General features: G+C 37.5%; 1 long non-coding RNA gene across 1 annotated transcript in view; it reads left to right on the top strand.

Moving 5' to 3' along the window:
• The window catches only part of LOC120528182, a 72,695-nt gene extending 60,084 nt beyond the window's left edge, over positions 1-12,611 (top strand). The window contains exon 3 of the long non-coding RNA XR_005633469.1: positions 12,310-12,611. This is a non-coding gene — a long non-coding RNA (uncharacterized LOC120528182). The remainder of the gene's footprint in view (positions 1-12,309) is intronic.
• The last annotated feature ends 7,563 nt before the right edge of the window (positions 12,612-20,174 follow it).

The raw sequence follows: 20,174 nt of genomic DNA, 5'->3' as shown, positions 1-20,174 counted from the left end.
TACAGATTAGAACAAGCTAATTTTGAAACAGACACATTGAAGTAATAAAACAATGTAATTGTTAATAAAAACCATAATCTGAAAGAGTAATCCAATAAAAAGGCAGAGAAAACTGGGCAAAATACCAAAGTGAAAATATCCAATAGCTCAAGACAAAAATGTAATACAAAAACAGACCAAGATATACAATGAATATCAAAAACAAGTACAATAGCACTAGATAAAAAAAAATGAATATCTAAAAAGCACACAAAGTAAACAGTGGAAGTATTAAAAGTGCAAAAAGCTTAAGAAGCACTCTTTGCAAAGGCAGCAAATATGCACTGCTAGTGATGGGCCACCACACATGCTTTCCATTTTTATTTCCCTTATAACACAACATGCAACTGCCATGTAATGAACATTTTGAACCAACAGACATATATTGCAAGGACAGGGGCAAACTGGAAGCAAAAGAAAGAGCTAAGTGTGAAGTCCAGGTAATTAAAATAAGAACACTGCAATTGGTTAATAAATGGCAAATATTATCCTCTTATATAAAAAGGCTGATTGGGCAAATCCAAGCAAATATGGGCCAGTAAGCTGAATGTGCATCACAGGCGAATTAATGGAAGGAATTATTAAGGATTAGGATGGAAATTATTAGATTGAGCAGCACATGGCAAGAACAGGAGTTTTACTGAATAGTCAGCATGGGTTCAGAAGAGGGAGGTCGTGTTTTACTAACATTCTAGAATTCGATGAAGAAGCAACAAAAGGATACGATCAAAGTAGAGCTTATGATATTATTTTTGTGGAGTTTCAGAAAGCATTTGATAAGGTGCCACATGAGAGGTTGTGACATCAAATTAAAAGAAGTGGGAGTTCAGGGTGATGTTTTTAGATGGGTGCAGAATTGGCTCAGACACAGGAAGCAGAGGGTGATGGTGCGAGGAACCTCATCAGAACTGGCCGATGTTAAGAGTGGTGCTCCACAGGGGTCAGTGCTAGGGCCGCTGCTATTTTTAATATATGTAAATAAATGATATAGATAGGAATATAAATAACAAGCTGTTTAAATTTGCAGATGATACCAAGATAGGTGAATTTGAAAAAAATTTGACTCCATTGAATCATTACAGAGGGACTTGGACAGCATACAGGCTGGGGCAGATTTGTGGCAGATTAAATTTAATGTAAATTAATGTAAAGTTTTACAAGTAGGAAGTAAAAATGTTATATTTGAATATACAATGGGAGGCCTCAAAATTGAAAGTACACCTTATGAGAAGGACTTAGGAGTCATTATTAACTTCCAGACAGTGTTCAGAAACCATTAAGAAGGCTAACAGAATGTTAGGTTATATAGCACGATCTGTGGAGTACAAGTCCAAGGAGGTTATGCTCAACCTTTATAATGCACTGGTGAGGCCTCATCTTGAGTACTGTGTGCAGTTTTGGTCTCCATGCTACAAAAAGGACATAGCAGCACTAGAAAAGGTCCGGAGAAGAGCGACTAGGCTGATCCAGGACTACAGGGGATGAATTATTTAGCCTTTTCAGTTTATGCAAAAGAAGATTAAGAGGAAACATGATTGAAGTGTTTAAAAATTTGAAAGGAATTAGTACAGTGGATCAGGGCTATTATTTTAAAATGAGTTCAACAAGAACACAGGGACTCTGTTGAAAACTTATTAAAGATACATATTGCATAAACATTCGGATGTTTTCTTTAACAGAGAACCACAGACACTTGCAATAAGCTACCAGGTAGTGTGGTATACAGTAGGACTTAACAGGCCTTCTTAATGAGACTTAATGAGTACTGGTGAGCTTTGCTGGGCTGAATGGCCTGTTCTCGTCTAAATTGTTCTAATGTTCTAATTCTTATAACATACAAATTTTGAGATTTGGTATTGCTATATAAACAAAGAGCATGTATCTTAAAATTTGTGAGGACGCAGAAGTTGCAAACATTTAAAACTAAATGAATATTTAGAAATCACAAGATTAAATTGACATATTGCAGAATCCCTTTGTATAAAATGTCCTATATTTTCAATTCTTCTTTTTATTAGTTTAAAGTAATTTCAAAATCCATTGTGATTCGTTTAAGTAGAAAAAGGGGTCGTAGTGTGTTCATGGGGACTCCAGCATGTCCACTCTGATAATAATATATGCAGAAATCATAATAATTTTCCTATCATATTAAGAATGGAACATATCAACCCAATCGCGTAACAAGAAATTGCAAAATTAATTTAAATCCAATTAAAAAAATGACCACCAACGCTGACCTGCATCAGGCAGATAAGCTACGTAAAGATAATAGTCATAATTAAATTTTCTGTAGTTGTGGGAATGATAACAGCATTAGCCTTTTCTTTCTAATTTCAAGTAGGCAAGTCTATTATTCATAGATATTTGTGGCAGAACAACAACAATGGAGTCACCACAGCCCCATCTGCTCTGCCTATAGTTCAGCCACCGTATCCAGCCACTTACAGCATTCAGTTAGCACACTATCCTGGGTTTTTCCTTTCACTTCTCCTTCCATCGCTCTTTTTAATCCAAGCAAGATCTGTACACATGTGTTCAAACATGTCAGACTATGTATTCTCTTATTAAAAATGTACCACTGGTAGCTCAACAATTTACACTACGACACCACAGCTCCTATAATTCTATATTCAAATCCCCATTCAGATGCTCTCTGCGTAGCTAACAGCTTTATCCAAGGCAGGGTCACACAGTGAGTCAAAGGTGGGACCTCAGCTGGCAGCCTTGGGGTTTTGAGTTCAGTGCTTTAACCATTGCAAAATACCTACATGTGTTTCCTTAGGAGGCATTAGCTCTCCGGAAATGTGTTCTTTTGAAATTGCGGCATGTTAAGTAACCGAAAAAGATAGAAATATGACAGAAAAGGCCATATCCCTCCCATCGTGATTACAGCAGTATAAGAATCACTTGTGAAAAATATACTTTAGCTTACTTTTACTGACGGTTTAACGTGGTTACAGACGGGAAGCTTATGACAGACTTTTATCAAGGTGGGAGTCTTGATCTAGGCAGTCTGACATTTTTCGTAACCACGCTGTGAGGATTTTGCGGACGGATGACATAATCTTCCGCCCGACAGCTTCAAAATGTATTGTCATTAGGGCCATCCTTATATACTGTCTTCTTCACGTGCAGGGCCCTTTCTGGTCTCCAAACAAGGACAGTAAACTTAAACCCCACCTCTAACAAAAACAGCATAATGCTCACACTGCAGAAAGTATTCCCATTCTCCAAACTGCTAAGCTAATGGTTTCTAAACGCAGCCTAGTCCCTGTGTACCATACTTGGTCTGCCTGTATGAATAAATCCACTAAAATGTGCATAGAGACAGTGACATTAAACTTCATATTATAACAACATGTTCTCACAATCTACTTTTCTCCATCATGCCAGAGGCGGTTGCGTTAATTGATAGATTATCTTTGTGTCCTCTGCATGTTGTTCTGTTACACCCATCACCTGCATGCCCTCTCTCACCAACTCCATAAACTTAAATTTAAATAACAGAAATATTACTGTCTTTCTCAAACTAAAGAGTTAATCCAAAATATACATGTTCCTTTAAAATAAAGCTTTAATAATATTCACAATAAAAACGACAAAAAAAATCTACGCGTAATCTGAAGCGTGACAATTCTTAACATAAATTGATCAAGCAGGAATAAAAAGCAATTTATTATAAGAACTAGTATAATGAAAAGTACTCATGCAGAGAGAATGAGAGTTGTGCAGAGTTATTCGGCTAAGGAAAGGAAATGAGCAAATATACTTTGGCTATCAAACAACCATAAATATACACAAAAAAGGAATGTAAGATAAAATAATCCCTTGATTCATTCAGTAAATTATGGTGAAACTAGTTATGCGTTAACATTTGCAGTGCACCATGCAAAGCAAATGTCTCTGCTGTAGGTCATTTGGTAAGGTACTTGTAAAAGCAGTGTTAATGTTTTTGATGTGCCATCTGTTGGAATGACAGAGACAAACTAACTGGATGGACAAACAAACAGTCACACAGATACTTATCCTTTTATTAAGGTGGATGAGAAGAAACTGTGTCAGAAGGCCAAAGCATAAACAAATATTGGTAAGCCAAATGATAAAAAACAAGAATCACATAATGGGTAAAATCCTGTTTAAATAAGGTGACCTCCATAATGTTTGGGACAAAGACACATTTTTCCTTGATTTACCCCTCTGCTCAACAGTTTAAAATGACAAATCACACCATTCAGATATGATTGAAGTGCACATTGCAGACATTCATTGAAGGTTATTTGCATATATTTTGGTCACGCCGCAACACTGTGGTGGCATCACAGGTGTTTGTGATTCCTCAGGTGTGTTTCATTGCTTCATTAGTGCAGGCATAAGGTACATAGGCTTGTTCCACCCTTTGGGGTCTGTAGTTACCATTGTTCAATATGAGGACAAGAGCTGTGCCAATGAAAGTCAAAGAAGCCATTATGTGGCTGAAAATCAAGAATAAAATCATTAGAGATATCAGTGATATCATCTCACCTGGTGGCATGGATCGTGGACTATCTTACAGGGAACTGCAGGTCTGACATTGTGTTCATCAATACAGGGGCGCCGCAGGGGACTGTACTTTCTCCGGTCCTGTTCAATCTATATACATCAGACTTTCAATACGACTCGGAGTCCTGTCACGTGCAAAAGTTCGTTGATGACACTGCTATTGTGGGCTGCATTAGGAGTGGGCAGAAGGAGTACAGGAAACTAATCAAAGACTTTGTTAAATGGTGTGACTCAAACCACTTACACCTTAACACCAGCAAGACCAAGGAGCTGGTGGTGGATATTAGGAGGCCCAGGCCCCTCATGGACCCCGTGATAATCAGAGGAGACTGTGTGCAGAGGGTGCAGACCTATAAATACCTGGGAGTGCAGCTGGATGACAAATTGGACTGGACTGCCAATACTGATGCTCTATGTAAGAAAGGTCAGAGCAGACTATACTTTCTGAGAAGGTTGGCATCCTTCAACATCTGCAATAAGATGCTGCAGATGTTCTACCAGATGGTTGTGGCAAGTGCCCTCTTCTACGCGGTGGTGTGCTGGGGAGGCAGCATAAAGAAGGATGTCTCACGCCTGGACAAACTTGTTAAGAAGACAGGCTCTATTGTAGGAGTAAAGTTGGACAGTTTAACATCTGTAGCAGAGCAACGGGCACTAAGAAAATTACTGTTAATCATGAATAATCCACTGCATCCACTGAACAGTGTCATCTCCAGGCAGAGGAGTAGCTTCAGTGACAGACTGAGGAGATCGTTCCTCCCTCACACTATGCGACTTTTCAGTTCCACCCGGGGGAGTAAATGCTAACATTACTCAAAGTTATTGTCTGCTTTTTTATTTTTATTTTTTTCATTTTTCATTTTTATTACTATTACTATTTAATTTAATATTGTTTCTTTGTATCAGTATACTGCTGCTGGATTATGTGAATTTCCCCTTGAGATTAATAAAGTATCTATCTATCTATCTATCTATCTATCTATCTATCTATCTATCTATCTATCTATCTATCTATCTATCTATCTACCTATCTATCTAGTAAAACCCCAGGACCACCTAAATCAACTGTTTGGAATATCATTAAGAAGAAAGAACACACCAGTGAGTTTAGTAATCACAAAGGGACTGATATGCCAAGGAAGACCTCCACTGCTCATGTCAAAAAATCCTCTGAAAAAAACCCCAAAAGTCTGTCAGGCAGATCAGAAACAGTCTTCAGCAGGCAGGTGTGGAGGTGTCAGAGACTAATATCTACAAAAGACTTCACGAACAGAAATACAGAAGCCACAATGCAAGATGCAAATTACTAGTTAGCCACAAAAAAAGGACGGCCAGCTTACAGTTTGCAAAAAAGTACTTAAAAGGGTCTGCAGAATTCTAGTAAAAGGTCTTGTGGACAAACAATACAAATGCGCCTGTACCAGAGTGTCACACAAGCAAAGTCTGGAGATGACAAGGAACTGCACAAGATCCAAAGTATAACACCTCACCCTTTAAACATGATGGTGTAGGTTTTATGGCTTGGGTATGTATGGGGGCCACAGGTACTGACACACTTATCTACATTGATGATGGAACTGCTGGCGGCAGTGGCACAATGAATTCTGAGGTGTACAGAATCATCTTATTTCCTCAAGCTCCAGTATATTTCTCCAAACTCACTGGGCAGCACTTCATCCTACAACAAAATACCCAAACATACTGCTAAGTCAACACTGGAGTTTTTTAAAGCTAAAAAATAGAAAAATCTTGAATGGTCAAGTCAGTCACCCGGTTTAAAATCAATTGAGCATGCCTTCCATATGCTGAAGAGAAAACTTAAGGGGACAAGCCCCCGAAACAAGCAGAAGCTGAAGATGGCTGTATTAGAGGTATGGCAGAGCATCTCCAGAGAAGATACTTGGCAGCTGGTGATGTCTATGAATCACAGACTTCAATTCAAGCAGTCATTACATGCAAGGGCTACGCGAAGAAGTATTAAATATGACTGCTTTAAAATACTGGCATTGCTATGCCCCAAATATGAACACTGAAATGGGGGGCCCTTGCAGAATAGATTTGTCATTATTTCTTTATGGTGTGACTGAAATGTATGCTAATACCCTTAAATGAAGGTCTGCAATGTGAACTTTCCTGACATTTGAATTGTTTGATTTGTAATTTTAAACTGTGGAGCAAAGGGGTCAATCAAGGAAAAACATGACTTTGTCCCAAACATTATGGAGGGCACTACATGTGCTAAAGGTTCATACATACACTCAAGAAATTCATCAGCTTGAAATCACATGTCATAAGCTCAATAAGATAAAATGTGCCAAAGCTCTAAAGACAATTTAAGAGTGACTAAGGGATGGAGTGTTTGGCAGTGTAAAAAGTTATGTTAAATAAAAAAGTAACAGAGCTCACAAATGAACCTGAGATGGAAGTCATGTGTCTAACTGTGTGCATGATGATAAGTAAAAATCATGTAAGGTGCAATGTAAGAGTAAGGAAAGGACTGAAGGGAGAATGAGAACCCCACAAAGCTTTAAGTCTTTTAGTCTATCTTTATATCCTTCAGGGGTGCAGCGTCTCTCTCTTCCAAAATGTGTCTTTAACAATTTATATGGATTTATATCTCTTAACATATAGTGACCAAGAGTTTTCAGAGTGGCTTTGGACTGCATAGGCAGATTTTTGTACTTGTAGCTTTATGTGGCCAACCTGTGTAGTACAGTATGTGTCTCTTCATATTTTTAAAAACTTCATACTAAGTCTCTCCTGAATGGTCAGGTTCATTGATGTGAGATACTCAGACAATAATCGAGATTCAGTAGAGCCACCGTGCCCACTGAGTGTTAGACCATATCAGTTAGCATACATTATAATGATCTGTTATTATATCATGCAAATTCTCTCATTCTGACATCAGTTTAAAACAGAAATCTTGCTTATGCAAAACCCAAGATACTTTATCTCCTCTAGAAGAATCTTCGTCAAACCCAGGACAGGAGATATGCCTAGTGCAGAAGTACAGTAATGTTTGAACCATACAATGATTCTTTTGCCCTATTATGGAGGCTGATCATTGGCAATGTTCATGGACAAAACTACAGTAGTTGGGAAGTAGACCCTGAAATGTTACTCGTCTATTCATAAAGCTGGAATAATCTGAGTCCTGTTGGAACTAAGTAGTAATTGTCAAATAGGTAGTGATCTACATCAGGTAATTGAAATACTGGCCAAAGGAAACAGAGCAGTTTGAATTTCATTGCTAGTGGGCATTCTATCTGGAGAAATGGTTAGCAAATTATTCCATTACATCTCTGTAGAAACAGAAATATAAGAAAAAAGAAAGACAATATTCAACATCACATTGATGCCCAAAGCAATTGTTCTGAAATTGTAAAGAAACATTAGGATAAAGGAAACTAATGATTCCGGTCCTAATGATACTGGCTTAAATTTTTCATCAGATGTGTAACAATCTACCCCAGCATATTGCTCTAGGGACAGAAATACAATAAGAAAGGACAGTAGCACGAGTTCTATTGGTATTGAGTAGTCATCTATACCAATCCATAACTCTAGATACAAAAACACCAGAATAAGGGAAGAAAATAGTCAAAGCCACACTGGTACAAGACAGCACTTTATGTCAAATTTGGACAAATCTACACAAGTATATCAATCAATATAAACAAAAGACTTGTGAGTGTGTGTGTATAGAACAGTCTTCTCTGCTCATGTCTCAGCCACAGCCATAGGAGTTCAACTGTGAATTCTACTGAACATGTAGACGCTTATACAAGTGTGACTTGCACTTGGTAAGATGGCTCATGCATGCACCTCACTTCTCATTCAACCCAAGCAGACAAACTTAGCTTTGTGGTGCATGCACGATGTACGTTCACAAAACGAGATACGATATGTTTGCCTGTGACTGGTTTCAGCCCGTCCCACTCAATTTGTGCCACAGCTACTCTCTACTACATATCCATCTTGGACAAGACACCACCTGTCCTGACCCACTTAGTTGACGCTTCTGCAAGTTCACCAATATAGTAAAACTAGGGAGTTTTTTGTCCTGAATTCCACACACAGCCAGTATTAGTCATAAACATAGTGATACTACTGTATTATAATAGATGACAATGCTGTTCACTCTTTTTGTACCACAAAGTAATTCTTGTTAAATAAGTAGTAGTCTACTTTTATAGATAGAGGAAGACCAGAATCCAAGTCCCATTGGAACTAGTTAGAAACTTTTTGAAACAGGTAGCAGTACACTCCAGCCTGTAGTTCTGCACATAGAAATATAAGAATGGGAGAAACAGCAGGTCAAGCCTTGCTGGTATTACAGAGTAGTTCTTATCAAAGAGGTAGTAATCTACACCAGCCATTACTCTTGATACATAAACACCATAATAAGGGAAGAAAAGCAGTTGTTCCAAATAGGTAGTAATCTGACTCAGCAAATCATGCTAGAATAAGCACAATTCCCTTAAACTTGGAGATATAAAGTGCAAAGGTTACCTAAGTGATGTAGACTACTTTTAGCTCCCCCATTAACACAAACTTAATACAAACTCACTGACCAGTCCATTATTCTGATGTTGAACCCCAGCAGTACTTCATAGGGTAAATATGACATGAAGTTCAGAACAGGTCATCCATCTGAAGCTAAACATGTTCAGACCCAGCCAGTACTTGGATAGGAGACCTTCTAGGAAAAGCTTAGGTTGCTGCTGGAGGAGGTGTTGATGGTGCCAGCAGGAGGTGCTTACCCTGTGGTCTGAATGTGAATCCCAATGACCCAGCGCAGTGATGGGGACACCGTGCTGTAAAAATGGCGCCATCCTTTGGTAAAACTGAGATCTTGACTTGACTGTGGATATATAAGATTCCTGGGCATCCTTTGTAAAAAGTTGGGTCTATCTCAATGTCCTGACTAAATTTCCCACCACAGCCTGGTCATTCAAGCTCCATAATCATCCCATGTCTCTAACTGGCTATCTCTCTTACCACTGTACCACCTAACAGCTAATATGTGGTGAGGGTGCTGGCATAAAATGGCTTCTGTTGCATCATCCCAATGGTTACTGCACATTAGTGATAGCTGAAGTGGCTCCCCACTTACTGAAGCGCTTTGAGTAGTGAGAAAAGCAGTATATAAATGTAAAGAAAGATTATTATTAGGGTTGGTGTATGATGCAGTTGAAGCATGAGGAAAGAGTCACTTTTATTCCCACATTGACTTTACAGAATTTTTTTTTTGAGCTGAATGACAAAATGAATTTTATTCATTGGGATTTCACATGGTAATGCTCTAAATTATGATATGTCAATGTAGGTGAGAACAATTTAGTAGATATTGTAAAAAAACAGATCATTTTCAGTTTCAAAAACACACTTTAGGAGGAACCTTCCAATGTTCTCAATGACCACAGTGATGCAGCCTAAATGTTTTAAGCTTTGTGCTGTATGGTGGAAATTACACATCGTGTACATATTTATTTAAAGGAAAATAAGAGAGATTTCTGTGATCAAGGAACTGCTTTCACCTGCACTTTCATAACCTTAACGGGGAGAGACCTCACACCTATATGTGCAGTCTGAAATCATTTTTGCTGAGTAATTTACCATCTAAATATGCCAGGCAGGTACAACGCTATCAGTCCACACAGTGACTCACCTGCTATTCAACACCCACAGGTCCAATGAAAAGAAAAAAAGTGACAACCTGCCAAAGAAACACACTCAAACTTTGTCCCGAGTTGCCTCACCCTGCAGGAGGCGAGTCCCGGAGGATCATATAACAGAGTGGCTGTTTGCTAGTTCTTGTCAAACCTGTTATTGTAGAGTCTTTCATGTGTAGTAATGAAATGACAGCCTACAATTTAAAGTAAAATGGTAGGCTCCAAATTATGGAGTAGACAAATTTGGCCTCCTGCGTAGATGATGATTTTGTCTGAGAGACCTGAGAAGAGTTTAGAAAATCCCAATAGTAAAGAATCAAAGGAAAAGAGTGAAAATAATTTTTTTTAAAACTCCTACTTTGTAAAATTGCATGGGTGCTGGAAAAAACTCTGAATACAATACAATACATGCAGATTCTATTATACATAACTCTCTATTTTGTGGGAATAATTCATTCACTCATTCATTCACTCGTTGCAACACCCACTTGAGCCTAACCTCACAGCATCGTGTACAAAGTAGCAATCATCCTAGGAGAGGGTGCCAGTCCTTAACATGGCACTATACACTCACACATCCTAATTTACACTCAGTCACAGCGGGCCAGCTTTGAGTTGTCAGTCAACCTAACCTGCACCTTCTAATACATGCTCAGTTTCTAAGTGGTGGTTGGTTTTTTAATGAATATTCCCTACAAGCAGCTCTATAGGTTTTAGTTATATCCAATATTATTTTAATTTTACAAGAAACTAACTATCTAAATAACACTAATTTCCAGTAGAAGGATGGCTCTTATTTTAGATGACTAGACAAGGCAGGTCCCATTGTTGTGTGATCTCCAGAAAACATTTTCATGGGACCATAAAATTCCAAGAAAGTAAGAATAAGGAGTAGTGAAATTTAGTAAAAAGGAGGCTCCAGTGTGTAACTTCTGGATACTGCTTCATGTGGAGGTTCATTGCTGACATGTACTAAAGGCTCCTTGCGCACTTTCAGATGGCCCACTTGCCCAGGTTAGTTTTGAGTCTCATCCAGCACACTGGCCTTAAGAGTGACTCTAGTGAGGGATCAATTTTGCTGCCATGATGAAAAAAAAATTCAGTTTTAGAAGTAGGAAATTACTCTCCAGCAAAGAAGTGAAAATGACGTCCATTAGTGTCCATGTAATGAGGAGCAAATGGGGAAAGCAGGTATGGTGCAAGCACAAAGAATACATGTTGTGGTGCCAACTAGGTCACCCTTTTAACAATGGTTTTGGAGCAAAAGAAATAACACTTGTTTGAACAAAACACAAGTTAAGGCTGCAGTGCGTCTTCTAGCACAATCAATGCTCATCTGAGAGGTCAGTCTGGGGTCGAGCTCCATCCTGTGGTGGATCAACAACCAAATGAGACAACCCCCTCCAGCAGCACCTCAGATATGTAGTCCTCTGACAGAAAAGGGTGGAGTCAGTTGTGTCTTCTCCGAGCTGTGGGCAGAAAGAGATGATACTGTTAGTGATCTCGTCCCCTCATGTCCTGGGGTGGTATTGCTTACCTCAGATGATGTCTGCTTGTTCTTCCTCTGTCTGTTTGGAATTTTTCTCTGTATATTCCAATTCCCCCACATCTCCAAGGCAGGATTGGTGATGCTATACTCATCCCATATCAATGCATTGGTAGGTGTGCTTGGCTGTGCCCTGCAAAGAAATGGTTTTCAGCCAAGGTGTGTTTCCAGGTTGCACCCAGCACTCCTGAGTCAGACTCTGAATTGAATAAGCAGGTTAGAAAATGTATTGAAAATTGGAATTATCCAAAGGTAATGTGGACTGTGATCTTTATTTTAAATAATGCGAGTGCAACCAGATCAGTGTTGTGCATCACAGTGTAAAATGAAACTGTTATCTTTGGAGGACAATGCTAAAGGGGCACGTGATTTATAAGTTCAGTCTCCTACTTCATTTTGTCCCCTGTTCATGCTCTTAGCCAAGCCTCAGGAAAGTCTTCTGTTTTTAAAGCTGTATTGCTCAATAGTAGGAATAATGTTTGCTATTATTATTTTCTTTTTATCCAGAAAAACATGGATTCATCTTTTGTGGCTGAACTGATGAAGATACTAGATACAAACAAAGATGGAGAAGTTGATCTGAAAGAATTTGGAGGTCTGATTGGGATCCTCGCGTGCGGCTACACCCAGAACAAAGAGTAATAGACCACTAAGGAGTGTCAGCTAATTTAAAATAAACAGTGAAAGTACAGTCTTTGTGGAAATCAGCTGAACTTTCTTTACAAATAAAGGGAAGGTTTTCTATCAAGAGAAAGATAGTCTCTTGAGCAATTCTTTAAAAATAAAAATAAAATAGTTTTGAATCTTCACCCGTCTCACAAAATAAAATAACATTAGATTAATCATTTCTGTTATTTCTCAGATCGTGGGGGGATGCAATGGTTGCAGGATTGCCCTTCATTCACTCTTACAAATCACTGTTGCTAATGGAGCAAACATCTTCTGTCTAACTTGTAACAACAGCAACAAAGTTTATTTCTAGAGCGCATTTTCATACAAGGCATGTAGGTTAAAGTGCTTTATAAGATGCTAAAGAAACAAATAAAAAAGAAGGATAAACCAATAAATGAGTCATAAATGAGTATATGCATGTATAAATGAAATATCAAAAATAATAAATATGTATAAATATATACATATTTAAATAATATAGATATAGTACATGGGCAATTGATAAGGCAGAGTTCTTAATTATAGATTTGTTTAAACATCTCTCATGATAAGTTCAGTACTATATTGTCAGATGGCCATGGAGGACAAAAAATGTTTTTAGGTCTTTAGGGGTTCCAAGCTTCCACTGGGCATGCTATCTAGTATAAGTATGCTAAAGTAGTATTTATTATTTTTTAAGCTTTGTACTAGAGCACCAGATGCAGTGGGTTAATAAGTGACTTCCTTTTCAAGAATCAGAACCAATAATTGTTAGGGTTTTCCTTATCCAACAGTCAGACAATAATAAGATGCAAATGGCCAAAAGATGACCAGTTAGTTAAAGTTGATATTAATCCATAATCCCAAACGTGAAAGATGAAATTCCATATTTTAATTTAATTTGACTTTTGCCTGACCCAATTCTGGCACACAAGTCAAACCTGACACACTGACACTGTTGAGCCAAATAAAGAATCAATACAGGAGAAGAGAATAAAGGACCATTAGAGAAGGCATAGCCTATAATCAAAGCAAGACTGTAACAGGGAAATATCAAAGAACTGTTATCTAATTCCAATACGTAAACCAGGAATCAAAGTCGAAAATAACATTGCCAAGAAGCTCTTTGAGCAGAAAGCGGATAAGAAAATAAACATGAGCAAAGATTATTAGAAAATCAGTGATCTCAGATAGTGACAGGTCGGTATACACCAGCGTTTCTTAACCTTTAAGTATTTGCGACCCGAGTTTTCATAACAGTTTTAATCGCGCCCCCCCTAACATTTTTTTTAAATGTAGATGCATATTTTATTATACCTACTTAACTTTTATCGACATTTATCTAACTCTATATTTATTGTTCTAATATCAGAATGTAGTTTAAGTTAATTTGTTTTAGTTTCAACAGATTTTTTTTCACATTTTTGATTCTTGTTTTTTTTTTTTCACATCTTCGCTCCCCCCTTTTTGTTACTTCGTGCCCCCCTAGAGGTGCCTGCCCCACAGGTTGAGAACCACTGGTATAACCAACCAATGATATAAATGAATCCCCCACCATTTAGAACCATAATAGGAGTGAAGAAATAGAAAGGCAATACAACACAAATTCCATAATCAATTATGAATGAAAATAATGTATAATTCAACACCCACATTTGTCATGCTGGACAGAATGAACTTTAATATTTAACAGCCACTTTTTTAGAACAATTACACTGTCTCTGGAGAGATTGGCTGAATAGGTTATGGACTCCATTAAAAAGGAACTAGCAGAAAATCCGGATAATGAGAAATTAGCAGAAAATTTTCTAAATTATCAGCTGTGATTCTTGCAAATAAGTCTTACATTTTGCATAACTGATATTGATATCTTAATGACTCCTATTGTGTTGAAAGCATTTTATCATCAAATGTGTTTTAAGAGCAAAAATTGCTTCTCTCGATAAATAATAATATTAAAAGTGGCAGTTTCCCATTACTGCTACTGCAAGAAAGTCTGTATTAAATTAAAAATGATGTCTTAAAGTGTTTATTTTTATGACTTTCATTTTGCTTTTTTTCACATTTTGTTATATTGCATCCTTATGCTAAATTCATTTGAATTAATTTTTTCCTCATGAAGCAACACTGAGTACAACAGATATAGGGAAAGCTGGATTTTAGCAATACTTGCTAATTCATTAAAAAAAAGAAATACCCCCCAATTATTTAGAACCTTTTACCATGACACTTGAAATCTGGCTCAGACGCATCTCATTGTATTGATCATCACTGAGATGTTTCTTCATTGTGTTTGGGTTCCACCTGTAGTCAGTTCAATTGATTTCACGTGATTAGGAAAGGCACACACCTGTCTGTGTAAAGTCCCACAGATGACGATGTGTATCATAGCAAAACTCCACCCACGTTAAAGAAAGTGGAAGGACTCAAGTTGAAGAAATTATCTGCAGAGCTTAGAAGCAAGATTCTGTTGAGGCACATTTGTGTGGAAGTCTACAAAAATGCTCTGCAGCTTTGAAGGTTCCATAGAGCACAGCTGCCTCCAAAATTCTTAAAAGGAAAAAATCAGGAACAACCACAGCTCTTATAAATAAGTTCCTGAGGACCTGCGTGGAAATGTAAGAAACTTCCAGAAGGACAGCCATCACTGCAACATGGCACCAATCTGGGAGACTAGTCAGGGTCAGGGGGAAGCTAAACAGAGCAAAGTACTTATCTTTAATGAAAACTTAATCCAGAATGCTCCGGACCTCTGACCAGGCCAAAGGTTTTCCTTCAAACAGGAAAATGACCCTAAGTGCAAAACAATGACAATGCAGGAGTGGCTTAAGAAGAACTATATAATGTCTTTAAATGGTCCAGCAGGAGACTGGGCGTGAACCCAACTGAACATCTCTGGAGTGACTTGAAAATGGCTGCACAGAATGTGCGAGGACCTACAGAGAAAAATGGTAGTAAAGCAGTCTGAATACGTTTTGAATGCACTGGATGAGTTGCCCCAGTCCCCACATCCCTCTAGTGATGTCAATGTTGTACTGGTAGCACGAAGTTCAAAGCAGGAGCAAGCCCTGGTCAGAAGCATATATGCACAGGACCAGTTAGTGGTCACCAGCCAAAAATTTACTCGTCTTTGAGAGGCAAGTGAGAAAAACCAAAGTACCTGTACACCAATATGGAGGGAAAGGGAGCAGAGGTCTTGGATTTGAACCCTGGCCTCTGATGTTGTGAATAAGACACTCTGACGCTGGACCACAAGAACAAGTTCATGCAAGTTTTACTCAAGTTCATGCAATTTCATTTAGCATTTTAGGCAAATTTTAGTCTGACTTTTTAACTTTTTTTGGCATTTCATTACAATATTTTTACAATGGAAACTATTTTAGCAGTTTGTTGTGGCCAGACTTTGTTCGGCATTGATACAATTCCTGTGCTCTGAATGTGATTCCTAGCCCAGGCACTGGCTGCTTGATGAAACTTTTCCTGAATTCTGTGGTTTTCCCCCTATATTATGAAACCAAGTGCATTGGGTTAATTGTCAAACTGAAACTGGAGCAGTATAAGGGAGTGAGAGCGTGTTTCTGAGTTTACCAGTTTTACTGAAAGCAAGTCCGCAGTAAAGGGTTTTATTTAGGAAAATACATGGAGGAGAGGCATTGTCGGTGTCAGAAATGGGTGAAAACTGTAAAATCTACCACACTGCATCAAAGCCACAAAGAATAGCAAACTTGAAGTCAAAAAAATTACAGGCAAGAGTCGAAACCGAAATGAAGCTAAGAAGACAGTGTAACTAACCACAAAATGGAGAGACAAAAGGGTCTTTGAAATCAATAATCTCTAATAGGGAAATAATCTCATGGGTAACCCTTTAAACTCATTGCATCTATAATTTGGGCCATGACCTCTGATTGTGTGTTCCTAGCAACATGGGTACTGTCCTAATAATGAGAATACAAAACAGAGAAGATCGCTAATAATCAAGATGGTGGGGAACATGGTACAAAATAACTCATAACAACAAAAGTAATTTTAAATGAAAAAAAAACTAAAATTCAAAATATAGGGCTCAAAATTAGTGTTCATCCTTGCAAATTGATGCAAGAAAATTCAATAAAAAATTAATAATGAACCCATTCACTACATAACCACCATCAAAGGCACAGTTTCATGGGAAATTTCAAGTAAAATCAAGACAATAGGTGCAGTGTATGAAAAGCATTAAATTTGACCAATGAGCAGTCCTTGAGGCTTTTAACCCTTTCATGATTACTCAAATCCATCTACCCATATAACAGCGGGGAAATGAATGAGATGTAATAAGGGCTTCAGCAAACCAGATGCAAGCAGAATGCATTAAAAGTAGACAAGATTTTCAAGTGAGCCAGCAGAGAAAGACTACATGACACACACCCCCAACTTGTGTTCTGATAATGTAAGGGCCTATATACCGAGGTCCCAACTTACGAGAAAGAATCTACAATTTAAACTTTTTAGTATCCAGCCATACCTTTCGTCCCACCCTCAGAATTGAAGCATCTCCTTATATCATTGTGCCAAGACACCCACCTCCCATAATTCCAATTCCAGTCAAACTTGACTTAAATTACTGACAACATTGGGAGATGAAAGGAGGTTCAAAAGGCCAAGAACAAAAGCCATAAATACATTTAAAAGGGGACATTTTTGATGCTGAGTGAACAAGAACATTCCTTGAGAATTCGGCCAATGGCAAAAAATGTCACCTAGTTGTCCTGATTTATATTAACAATTACACCTCAGGTACTTTTCTAAATCAGTTGACAGTCTTCGTTTGTTTATTGGGTTCAGGATGATATCCTAAAGTTAAATTAGGTGAAGAATGAAACACCTCACTAACACAATTTCCAAAATGAGATATGAATGGAGGACTGCAGTCCAGTACAATAGATGAAGAGAAACCATGTACCAAGTATCCTGTGAAGACAAATATCAGCCAATATCTTAGCGGACAGAATGAGCCTACTTTGAAAATCTGTCAACAACTACTAAGATACAAATGACTCCTTTAGATAATGGTAAGTCAGTGATGAAGTCCCTCAAAACATGTTCCCAAGGTCAAAGTGGTACAGGGAGAGGTTGTAATAATCCTATAGGCAAAAGTCATAGTTTAGGCAACAAACCCTCACATGCAGCAATGTAACCTCTAACCCCAGTTCCCATATGTTCCCTCCAAAAAATGAGAATGTTCAATGTCTGAGTTGTTCGCAGATGTCCAGAAATGGACATAATTTCATAATTTAGGATCTGAGGTACATAATATCTACCTGCAGGTGCTTTTTCATGACAGGTGTAGTAGGTGTGGGCCACTTTAATTTTATTCATTAAGTCCTCTACTGAAGGCAAGATCAACATTTCTAAGAATTCCTTATTAGGAAGAATTGCTTCAGGACCATTCATCGGATCTGAAAACACAAGACAAAGCATCTGCTTTGCTATTCTCATTTCCAGGTCTATATGAAATTGAAAAGTTAAAATGATTAAAGAATAGCACTTCATCTGGTTAGTGGTTTGAAAACTCTAGAGTTTGATGATATTAGGTTTTTGTAATCTAAGAATCCTAACTAGCTTGTAGTCTGTATTAAGTTTTTCATTTGTTGTGATCTATTAATTTACCTTGATCTATAACAGTAGTTCTCAAACACTCCCCCAGACTGATATTTACTCAATTATGCGGACATCTTTCTTAAGTCACTTTGGAGAAAAGTAAATGTTAAACAAATAAATGTATATGTAAGGAACATTAAGTTTTTGTAATCAGTATAGATCATAAAAGCATACTTACGTACCCTCTGTAATGTAATGACGCTGTTCTTCTAATGTTGTTTTAACTGCTTGCAAATCTCAGCTACCTACATCATAATTTTTTTTGGGTATTATTAGTTTCTTCAAAAAATACACACAAGAGAACAGTAATGACATATCTGAATGCTTTAGAAAAAAACTATGCCCATTCCAACAGTTGACGCACCAGTCATCAGAGTGAAAGGCAACTTTGGATCAGGCTGATAGAACGCTGATATTCAAAGCCATATTAACTTCATCACTTCAAAAAAGCTTGTTTTCTGGGTCAACGAAGAGACTGGTGATATTAAAATGTTAAAATTCTTTATAAATCTCTTATTGGTGGAACCCTCTTATCTGTGCACCTCTTCTATCCTTCTGGTCTGGCTGAACTAAGGATGTCTGATATTTTTTAATCATCCATGCATAAGCCTATTCTGGACATTTCATAACTCGAGAACGTGATCTTTTCCTTTTGGAATTCAAATTTTACAAGTTTTACTTAAAGGCTGTTTTGTCAAAATCTGTTTCAAACTTTTTTGTTGTGGTGAGTAAGTGTGAGGAGATACAAATGAGGTTATAAACAATCATGAGGTCCAATTTTCTTAATACAGAAGACTCAGTAACCTGATTCATTATGGAGGAGATAAGAGGAAGAGGATAATTGATCTTTACTATTATGTTATTAAGCTCCAAGTATTCAGTGCATGTGCACAACCCACCATCTTTTTTTCTCTACAAAGAAAAAATCAGAGTCTATATTACTATTAGAAGGCACAATAAATCCATTCTGTTGATTATTGTGGCCTCCATAGCCTCAAGCTCTGGTCTCAAAAGTGTATGAATTTTCCCTTTTGGCAATGGTGCTCCTGACAATAATTCAACAGCACAGTCATAATTGTGGTGTGGAGGCAATACTAATGCTTTCTGTTTATTGAACACATCAGAAAACAGTCAGAAAACAGTACAAAACTGGTGTTACACAATATATGGTGCGGGAGAGTTTTCATACAGTTCTGAAATCAAAAATGACTCCACTACGTGATTTCTTTCTTCACACAATTATTTTGCTTCTGCAAATCTGGGGATTCCATGGTAAAAAAAAAATTACTTCATGTGCCATATCAATGCAGGGAAGATGAGGTAGAATTGAATTGGTCAGAACAAAAGGCTTCTTATCCAATTAACAAATTCTGGATTTAAACCTCAGTGGTAACGGAATAATTTTTAATTCTATCTCATTTAATTTGTCCTTAATCAAAGAAAAGCTTATAAAATTTTCAGCTGCACTAGAATCAATTAATGCCAAGATAGTGGTTTTATTAAGTTCACAAAGAACGAAAAATAGATTTTTAGATTTTTTGACAAAAAAATCCCACCCTACTAACCCTGTTGTATACTGGGTGTTCTAGCTTCTCCCATGTGTATATATCCACTACGGTCTGAACATATCCTAGATTGACTAAAAAGGAATTAAATTAAATAGTAACAGGGCTGTCACAGTCCCACTGATGCATTATGCAAATGTATTGCTGTTGGTATAAAAAAGCCCCAGTAGCTTTTCTTGACACACTTCTGCTTAATGATTTGTTTGCTGAAAGTCCTCAGTGTTAGTGTGTCACAGAGAGGATGTGCAGAACTGTTCATAATGGCACTCAGTTTTGTTTTTTATTTTCTCTTTTGCTATGATCTGCAGGGGTCCAGAGTGTGTCCCATTATGGAGGAATATTTCGGACAAAATGAAATAAATAAATAAATAAAAGTACTGTGAAATGTGAGCATAAATAAATAAATGTGTCATGAAATGAAAGCCTTAATAAATAAATATGTCATGAAATGAGAGCATAAATAAATAAATGTGTCACGAAATAGGTTTTTCGTTGCTTATTTATTTATTTCATTTT

This window comes from Polypterus senegalus, chromosome 1 (assembly GCF_016835505.1).
Source record: "Polypterus senegalus isolate Bchr_013 chromosome 1, ASM1683550v1, whole genome shotgun sequence".
NCBI lineage: Eukaryota > Metazoa > Chordata > Cladistia > Polypteriformes > Polypteridae > Polypterus > Polypterus senegalus.
Note: the sequence above shows the minus strand (reverse complement) of the source record. Positions and strands in the feature narration are given on the sequence as shown.